This window comes from Bombus flavifrons, chromosome 2, assembly GCF_040668555.2.
Source record: "Bombus flavifrons isolate JBK064 chromosome 2, iyBomFlav1_principal, whole genome shotgun sequence".
Taxonomy (NCBI): domain Eukaryota; kingdom Metazoa; phylum Arthropoda; class Insecta; order Hymenoptera; family Apidae; genus Bombus; species Bombus flavifrons.
The window spans coordinates 8,269,775-8,280,510 of NC_138443.1; the positions used below are offsets into that span (position 1 = coordinate 8,269,775).

At 37.6% G+C, this 10,736-nt stretch overlaps 1 protein-coding gene across 1 annotated transcript in view; it reads right to left on the reverse strand.

The window, feature by feature from the left end:
• Sema2a (Semaphorin 2a) overlaps nucleotides 1-9,916 on the reverse strand; it is a 558,354-nt gene extending 548,438 nt beyond the window's left edge. Inside the window, exon 1 of the mRNA XM_069132504.1 lies at nucleotides 9,305-9,916. The gene's annotated coding sequence lies outside the window, so the exon portion shown is untranslated. The remainder of the gene's footprint in view (nucleotides 1-9,304) is intronic.
• Nucleotides 9,917-10,736: the final 820 nt, after the last annotated feature.

Sequence of the window (10,736 nt, forward strand, 5' to 3'; positions counted from 1 at the left end):
GATCAATCAACTCGTGCAATGTCGAACACCGTATGCTGTGAGTATAAGATTATTTAGACGAAGAATAACTGAAAAATCCTCAAATAAATATAATTACGAAAAGATATTATACTTGCAATGATTAATAACTGATCTTTCGTCGATTTCTTATTTAGAAGAAATTATTTCTGTAAAAATAATAGATACTTTTATGCTTCTCTTTATCTTTGCTACAATCTTTATCAACAGATAATAGTACCGAAAGTATTGTCTAATAATTTATATACTATATTACAAATACAATATCTTCTGCAATAAAAATCGTAGAAAAACTATCGTATAAGGAATAAGACTGTAAAATTTAAGTCTAGAAATACGAATATACGTACACCGGAAAAAGTAAGAAAAATGTGTAGCGGAGTGGAAGCTAAATCGGCGACATCCATTTTCTTCGGTGATAAAACGAAATTCTCGTCGGAGGGTGCGGATTTATGATTCAAATGACAGGCCATAGTTGTCTTTGATCAAATTTGGCCATTAAATCTTCTATACCAAAATCTATCGAAACCTAAACGAAAGAAGAAGATTGACGGGAATTAAACCGTCTCGAGATTATACGTAGGAAAGTCTTTTATAAAAAATAGAAAGATAAGACAAAGGGTGTAGTTTTAGAGGGTGTAGCTTTCGATCGACGCGATTCTGATCGTCTAGAATCACCGTTTTAATCCGGAGTTATAGCGATCCGGGAAAGCTATTAGTCTCCATATCCGTGAAGATCTTAAGGAAACTCGGAAGAAGCTAAAAGTAATGATCGCTGTATTAAGCGCTACATCCGCCCTTCGGCTATCAAGGAGATTCGAAAGACATAACAATAGCACGGAGTGAAAGATCAATTCGTGGAGCCTTTGCAAGATCGAAGATAAAGGTCTTGGGCCATCGAGATAGCAGAGGTCCCCTGTGCGCCACGTAAATGTAATGCTCTTTTTGTTTTGGTGTGCCAGACATGGATTGGATACCAACAATTGATTATTAAATTCGATAAAGAAAGGTACTAGCTAAAGGCACTGTCAAACGATCGTTAGCTATCAATCATTGCCAAACTTTAGCGAACGAACGAATAAACAGTTTTCGTTATGAAGAAAAAATGGCAAAGAAATTATAATATTCATATTTGAATAATGGAATAATTATACGAACTTATGCAACAATAAATCACGGCGAAGAACCCCATAACTTTTGACGTCGAGGAATCGTGAAACACTCTGAATGATGACATCGATATTTCAGAAACCAGGTCAAACTTGGAAACCAATGCATCTGACATTAATGCGTAGTACAGCGGCCCATTAAGAAGATTCAATGCGATTTGGGAAGCAATGGAAGAAAACGGGTATCAAGGCGAAAAGAAAGGCGAAACTCCATCGCGATTGGAGGTGGCGAGGCCAAAATCGATAAGAATCGGACTGGCCGGCTCGTGGGGGCTGCACCGGCTCGCCGGGACTAAGAGAAACGGGAAAGGAAACAGGACGAGAAGGGTACTGGAGGATATTCCCTTGAGTTAGCCACAGCGAAATACGATAACATCTTAACTGCCTTAGCTCCACGCATCGGCCCGTTCAGCCCCACCGGTGGGCCATTCCAGCTTCAAAAGAAATTGTTGCTCCACAATGAAATTGTCCCTCAATCACATTCCATTTATTTACACATAGGAAGTTTTTTATTGGTGGGAAATAAAGGACGTGCCTTTTTGCTTTAATGGATTTGGAAGACGAATAGAAAATTAAAGTCATTAAGTTTATTATCGATTACATGTGTCATGAATGCTTGGTCTTTTGCAATTAACATGTGTATATATACTGACAGTATTTCTTTTAAGTTAGGCTCAGATATTTGCAACAAAATAATTTGCAATAATCTACATAAAGATATTAAGGAACAATTTCAAATACAATATTATTACAGCTATAATATTGAAAGTAGATATCTCGATGAATGTATCGCCAAGTTTATCCAGATTTATGTTTCAACCTCAAGTTCGTGAAAAATGGGCAGATTTCAGAGCAAAAGAATGAAATTAGCGGAACGCCTTCGAGTAATTTAGTAGCCTTCGTATCGTACAGTTTCAATTACTGTAACTGTCGGTTCACCGAAAATACAACACGTATTGGCTGAAGTTAAAGGAACAATTTCTGATCGGGCTTGTTCTTTCTCGTTGGCGTTTCCGTCGGTATCCTCGCGATATAAGGAAACAGAAAGATCGGCTAGGTCGAATAAACGAGTATAGAGACCGTCACGTAGCGCTCTGTCACGAAACCTCGTCATCCGGAGGCAAGCTGTAACAAGAAGGAAAGAAACGACCAAAAAGAAAGAATTTAGCACGCAAGGTCTCTGTTACTATCGGATGTATACCCCTCCCCTTCTCTGACGAATTGTCAAACATGGAGGGTAAGGCTGGCACGTTTCTCGTTGTGAAAGGCGGTCCACGTGCATCGTGATTTCCGGTAACAGTACCGACGAAATAAAAGAAACTCGTTCGGAGATCCGTCGAACGAGAAAAGCAGATCTCTGCCTTGTGGATTACAAGGTACAGGGGTAGGTTTCTTTTCGTGGGGAGGAAAAAAGAAACGAAGTCGAAAAACTCAAGAGAAATGTAAAAGAGAGAGAAGTCAAAATAAAGTATCATACCTACACTATTTAACAGTAATTAAATTGTTCAAAGGTTTTATAATAACGAAAGAATTCAGATTCAAAATGAGGGAGATACTTTAATCTTAAAATAGTAAAGAAAATAGGTACAAAGAGGAACAAGTTAAAAAAGTACACGTAATGTCCATTATCATCATTCCCCTCGTGTTTAGGTATCCTTTCTTTACATTTTTTAGCTGGAAGAGTTTTGAAAAGAGGTAAGAGAGCTTCTAGCAACTGTACGCGAAGAACTCTTTCTGGATGTCTTTGATCAAATCTATCGGAGAAAATTGTAAGGAGAAGTACGGATGTTCAGAGAAGCGTTAAAAGAGGGTAAAAACTAAATTAGTAGAGTCAAGAGATACTTAAAATATTGGAAAAATATTTCATTAAATAATTGTATTGACCGATGAAATTTATATTTCAATCGAAATGAAACTTCTTCTTTCTGCTTCAATTTCTGTCATTGTACGCGTTCTTTTTCATTTGTCCAGAGCTTCTTGAATTCGACGCAAGAAATTGAAGAATATAGCCATTCTTTCGGCGAAATAAGATTTATTATATAATAGACTGAGATTTACGAATCTCAAGAAATAGAGTTAATGTCGGTGATCCATATTCTCCGAATAACTCTTCTTCGTCTCAAGAAAATAAGAAATCAGCCAAGCAAATGGAAAAGAAATGGTGTTAAATCACTCGTATCTATCTAACGCCGAGAAAAGAGATTTTGTTAGAAGAAGAAATCCATAAAAAAAAAAAATACTTCGCATTATCTATCTGAAATTGGTGTTAACTAAGATGAATCTCTATTTTCTATTTCCCCTTTCTCCACAGGAATAATTACCTCTTACGAAATTACTTTATTACTTACGATATTATTTTCTATTCTTTTCGGCGATAAGTCTTAGTGAAAGAAGAACGGTAAACAGTGCCTTATGAATTATTTTATCGAAAGAAAAATAATACCACGCCACGTTTAAACGTGAGACGAAGTTCCAACAAAGAAAAATGTCTCGCAGATCTTTACATACTTACTTTCCCTGTTGAATACAATCGATCATTTATTAAACGAAGGTCCCGAGAATAAAGCTCACGGTGAAGGAGAATTAAGTTCTCAAAGGAAATGCCACAAGGAAGTGCAAAGCTACTCGGGTGAAATCGTCGGTTGGGAAAGTACGAACGCAGTCACGTAACGCATTGCAGCGGAAACCCCGCGCTTCCGGCCGGATACGAAATGGAAGAGAAGAAAGGAAAAAATGGCGAGAGAAGAAGGTATACATCGTGAACGCATTCTGTACGCAATGCTCCTGGCGGCGCTATAGTCGCTTCTTCTGAAAGTTTCATGAGCTTCGCACCGATCGGGGGAAGCTTTTTATTCGCACGGAACGCTTTGCATTTTTACGACAGGAGTAAGGTTACGTGTAGGGTCCTTTACCGAGACCTTTGAGGTCTCCACGCGTGTTACGAAAAGCTCAATGTGAACATCCTTCGTGTCAATATTCTTGGATGGTACATTCGCTGGACACATTCTGAAAATGAAGTCTGAAATTTCATGAAATGGAACAAATTATATGGAATTTCGTATCTACAAAATATGAAATGAAGAACTGGTTTGCGGCACAGTGAACTCGCAATTATAAGATACGATTATTTATGACGTGAATTTTTCATTTCTTTTGTCTATATCCTCGTTACACGGAGATAGCAAATTACATGGAAATTTTTTAATCTCCTGCAGGTACATTAAATCTGTCGGTATCCCTGAGGATAACCTGTTGAAATGTTTGCCATGATGATTCGCCAATATCACTTTCAAAATTAAACAATGTTACTCAATTAACCAATTTTACATTATATTAACCCGTGTTCCATTCTAGCATTATGTGTATGCTCTAAAATGCAACCTCGATTGAGTGCTTGAATAAAACAAACTCAAATTAACTTTTACACGACTATCAATAATTCTACTTCAAATATTGGGAAATTCGACGTTTCGTAGAATTTGTTATCTTTAACGTAGACATATTACGTATTATCGAACACGTACAATTAATAACGTGGCGAAGGTAGCGACTGTAGCTTTCTTCAAGCCTTTCAACAGGAGCAGCTTAAATTTCAATTTTCTAAAGGACTGGCAGCAAGTTCGTAGATAACAGACTTTTCCTCCAGTTTTTCTATAACCAATATCTATGTTATAAACGCAGGAGTAGTTGAATATTTAATAAAACCTCGAAATCCTCTTCGCAGCTCTTCTTTAATCTTTAATCTATTCACCGACGGTAGTGGAAGTCTCGTGGCTTTTCCGTATTCCTGGAATTCTTCCAATCTCACCGGAATATTTCGCTACTTCTCGCCGGTTTCTAACTAACTTTATTTCTCGCCCTTAGCTGCTTGTCGACCTTGAGTATCCAGATCCTATTCTTATTCGGGAGAATTCGTATTCCACGAGACCCCGTTGCCTTTTTTCCCCAGCTCGAACTCGTTCGCGCCCACCCATTTTATCCCTCCGTCCGCATTGAACGGAGAAGGAACGGCGAAACTTGCGATAAGTCGATCCGTCAGGTGCGACCCGAAAAGAAAGCTTTCAATGGAAACGTCTCGGGCTAAGAACGCAGATTCCCGGACCTCTCGGGGATCGAGGAACTTTTCGCAACGCGGAAACTGAAGCATCCCTCTCCGCCTAAGTTCGCGGAACTCGTTTCCCTTCCAGCAGACACTCGCAAGCACGAAAAAGCCGTACGAGCTCGGAGTCCTGCTTCTTCGTTGTATCTCTGTATCGAAGAAAACGGCAAACGTTCGAAAGTAGGCGATCCTTGACTGGAGTTTCGCGTTTTGGTAACTGTAGATAGAAAACTCTTAACCTAGACGCGAAAAAGCTGGAAAATTTTGTTGACAAAAATGGTTGGCGGAAAAAGAAGAAGAAAGTATTAACATCTTCTGCTTGTCGGGTTTGTTCTATTCCACGATGGCCTGTATCTGGGTGTATAGGTGTGCGAGAAATGTTCATGAAAGCAGAGAGGTTAGTAACGGAATTATAGTCGAGCAGCATCTTCCTCTGTGTAACGGTGAAGACAAATTTTCGCACTTCAAAGGAACATTTTCGTCAAAAGGAAAGTGAGCGATCAAATAAGTCCGTGAATTTCGTACAGTGAGAAAACAGCTGTATCGAAAGTTGAAAAGGTACAAAGAGAGACAGAAGTGAAAAAGAATAGTGAAAACATAGTGAGGAAGGAAGAATATACATCAATTCGCTCGAAAGGTGCATCGATATATCTTGTATCCTAAGGTGTTTTCCTTGCGTATAAACGGCTTCTCTTGTATGAATCGCGTATACTTCCTTGCTGCCTCGTAAAACTCTGAAAAATTTATCGCTTACTACTAACGTAAGATGTCTACGATATGACGCGTTTTGCTTCCGCCAAAACTCTCCAAACGGCGGAACGATCGATGCATATTTAAAAACTCGATCATCCCTTCGATTTGAATTCTGACAGAACGGTCGGTGGACTATCAGGATGAATTTTTGAATAGGATAAGGCAACACATCTCTGGACTAAAGGTTCTAGAATGAAGAATGTAATATGCATGTATATGACCTATCCATCAATCGATGTTTAAATATTTCGCGAAAACGTATATTCTATACAATATATTTTGAATAATAATACCTCTCATCCGCTAAACTATAACTACCTACTTAAATTTCATGCAAATGTAGTTTAATGTAACACAACTTGGATCGAATATTCATGTTACCCGGTAATAACTCAAATAAGAGCCAACGGTTTACATTTTGTATTAAAATAAATTTATTTCAAAATTAAAAGACGTAAGAGATTTAACGAGGCTTCAAACACGTCACTGTTCTGCTTCATTTTACATTTACATATTTCCAAATTCCCAGGAACCTAAACTGGATGAAATAATCTTATTATGTTATACCAGAAATACATTAGATCTATTAAATGAACGCTCTTGCACAAGTCATTCTTCTGAAATTAATTCCACCAAATTATTCTGAAAATAATTCGATTTCTATAAATCGTCAAATTTAGAACATCGCCGATACTCCCATTGGCAAATATAATCTTAAAATCGATCACCGAAAGTTTTCTAGCAAAAGTCGTTATTCATGAACTCCCATCCCGTATGAATATTTGCTTCTAATTACCGGTATGCGGTGCACGGAGTATCTATTGAAATGGCTATCTCGCGCAACGTTTCACTCGAAATACAGCCAACGGGTCCTCGCAATGAATCCGGACCTCCATTCGAATACCATGCACGCACGAGGGATGATACCATAACTACGTGGAAAACAATAAAGATGCCATACTCCACGAAGGGTGTGTATAGGAGGAGGTGGAGGCAAAAGTAGGTTCGGGAAGCCTGCTAGCATTCGTAATTCCGATGACGCGATAATGCTGACCACCCTGCCAGCCGAAACAATTTATAAGTCCCTATCTAGACAGGTCACTTTAAATTATGAAGCTCTTTATTACACCGGCACGCGGGAAGACGCTAAACGCGCTGAGTCGTTGTTGCAAAATCGACCCTCACCCTCTCCTCCCCCTCACACCCCTACTGGCAAACGTTGCTTGCGTATGCGAATTTCGAGTGTCACACGAGCACGACCCTGGAAATTAATCGTGTAGCTATCGTTAATACCGTACGCCGACGCCACCGCTGCTGGACAAAACCAAATTGTAGAATCTAAGTGGAAACTGTCTGGTGATTTATGCACGACACACCTAAGCTTTTCTCCGGTAGAAACTCTGTCAGAGTATCAGTTTTCACAATGTATAGTCGTGTAGTAGCGATGCAACTGATCGGAGTATTTATACTGATGTATTAGAAGCAACTTGCTTAATACGAAAAGTTTCGTTTCGAAATACGTAGTATAATAAATTGTAAAGTTTCTTCGTGGTATATATGTATATGTGCTTTATAACATATTATTTTGAAATCATAATTGAAGTAAAAAAAGTGATGTATAATAAAGAGCGAGGAATTTGTATTATATTATTACGTAATAATTGTTGGTCATACAGTTACACAATATTATTCAGATTGTCAATTTAATTAATAAACTGATGTTATTGGTATTGCACTTCGTTCGAAATATCTACAACGTGAGCAAGCATCTACAACATGATCAGTAATTTTGCAGCATGCAGAATATAGTAACGATAATTTTAATCTGCTCTTGTTATTTGTGTAAATACAACATTGAACGCGGCTAAATATACCAACTCATGGTATTACGTAATTATAGTTATCGTATTATCTACAGATTTAGAGATTTTCTGCATGCAAAGCCGTAAATTCTATTCACTGTATCAATACCTTTTTATTCGACCAATAAAGATAAAATAACCAACCAAAATACCCCTATTCTGATCTTTAATAAATAAGATTGCCCTTAGACAGAAAGTTTCTCTTGGTATACATTGAACGTATATAAATATTGTTATCCGTGAACTCGGCTATGATTCACAGCACCTAAACAAGCTAAGAACACTAACGAGACCTCTGCAAGCCATCGATCCCTCAGGATTTTAGGGACGACCTTACCCGTTTAATGAATCAATTAACCTCGCCTAGTGAACGGCCAATCACTGTCAATGAAAAGTCATTACCGCTAAAATCTAATAATTACCGTGGATATTTGGCGAAATTAAGGTAACGCGAAGGAACTTGGGCGTGATTCACGAAACACCCTTCAGACGGACCGATAGAAACACCATGGCGGGCCGATGTGCACAGAATGTCGTGGTAACATTAGCGAGGCATGAAAATTAAATTCCGCGTAACGATGTCGACAAAAACGACGTTCTCGCCCGAAGCAACGGTAGCGTTCATCGATTCGTCCATTATCCGAATTTCAATTAGCCGGCCCCCCTATGCTGAGCTACGATAATAACGCTACCTACATGACCCGAAGGTATGAAAAAAAATAAAATGGCTCCGCATGTCGCTGAAAAACAAATGCTTTGTGCGCGGTAGACACGTTAATATCCTCACGAAAAAAGGTATACACATACATATATGAAATTGCGTGCGTTTAATTAATTGAAGAGATAATTATGAAGAAACGAATAAAGAGGAATAGTGGCGTTTACCCGCGATGCGTTTTCACGTGGTATCGAAAATCCATTAAGTGTAAATGCGATATGAAACGGACGAACATTTCGTTTGAAACGTTTGCTTCGACGTGGTCAGAGAAATTTCCGAATAACAATTTTCTTCGGTTTTGTCGAATAGTAGAATATTTTCTAAACGCGTGGTCAATATTTTTCGATAAAATATCGATCCTTTGATTTTCGTTAATTAAAGATATGCCATTAAGAATACCTGTGTATATGAATAAGAACGTTTTATACATACGTATGTATATTGAAAGTGCTTTATTACAAAGTCGTTTGTGCTTAAAAACCTACCGATACACAAAAGAAAACGCAAACAGAAAACGTAAACAGAAAACGTAAACACAAAACGTGATACAAGTCAATGGAATTACATACAAACGGAAATCTTCGATATATCCTGTTAAATATACTAAACTAGCATGATACACGACAAACAATTTTATACTTTTCTTTAGTTAAATAAATAGACATTTTAACATAATACGACTTACCACTGACGCGTTGAACAGTGCTCCAACACAACGATCCTTGTAATCCTTTCACGTTGTACTAATCTCTGAAGTTTCCGCCGTAGTTTGGTATTACACGCAAAGTTTCATCAATTCACACACGTTTCTGGATATTATCGAATTCGAGTCAACGAGTTTCTTTAGTTAACATAACAAATATCCTCGTGGTCCGATATAATGACCTATTTTTCATAAATTAATAATACAACATTCACACCGAAAAACTACTATATACGAATTATTCCATAAATATCTATTTCGATTATTTGAAAACGATAACCTTTCAATCTACATAGAAATTGTCAATCTTCGCACTTTTATTGTATTATCAATTATTGACCATATTAAATGGAAACACATGTAAAAGCGATACCTCTACATTCGTAATACATTAATCAAATATTTCGCCACATTTTCGATCACATTCGTACGAGAATAACACATTTCACGTATTTCAGCGTCTTTTCAATTCACTAGCGCCGAAACAATTGGCGTTCAATTGTGAGGTTATCCGCGGTATTCGCGCCAAAACGAGAGTTGTTTGATTCACCGAAAACTTCGCACGATACGAACGACGACACACTTTCCTCCCGGTAAACGATGGCTAGGAATCAATACGACAACGATAACATACGCAATTCAATACTGTTGATATTTGTTTCGAGGCAAATTTCACGAACAAGTCACAAGAGATGTAAAACATCCGCACGCTTCCCGACGACTGGAAGAGTGACCAAGCGTCTGCTGCTCTTGAGGCAAATAGTGCGCATGCGACATAAACAAACCGTAAAGGAAAGCTTCACGTAACGGGTGGGAGTCCAGGATCTCGATGTCTCGATACGCCTAATGAGACAACGTAATTGTCAAATATGGCAATCGTGTGCACGGGATTAAGCTGTATCGTATTATGTAATTAAGTATTAATCAATATCATAAACATAACAATGAAATCGGAATTTGAAATCGTGTTACAAAGTGTGACTGTGAAATTGCGTTGTGAAATTGTAGTATCGTAAAAGTAAAACAAAAATAAGGAAATAATAAGGAGATAACAGTAAAGAAGGATAGTGAATGAGCGATATAGAAAAATTACAGGCGTGATATAATCGCGAAACATTACAAATATCAGCATAAGGTAAGTTTAATTATGTTGTAATCTAAACATTAGATCTGTAATCACATTACGCGTTTAATTAATATATATGCCCGTATTGTTAGCTGGTATGACGTTTGTAGGTTATGTTGTTCGAAAACATCAAAGTTAGTTCTTGCAAAAAATCTAAATTTACAAATAGAATGTGAAAATCATCATATCATTGCTTTTAATCGGGAAACATTCAATCATTATTCCTTCTAGTATGATATACAATATGTAATGTCAATTACTTGTCTATATAATATACTTGAGTAGCTA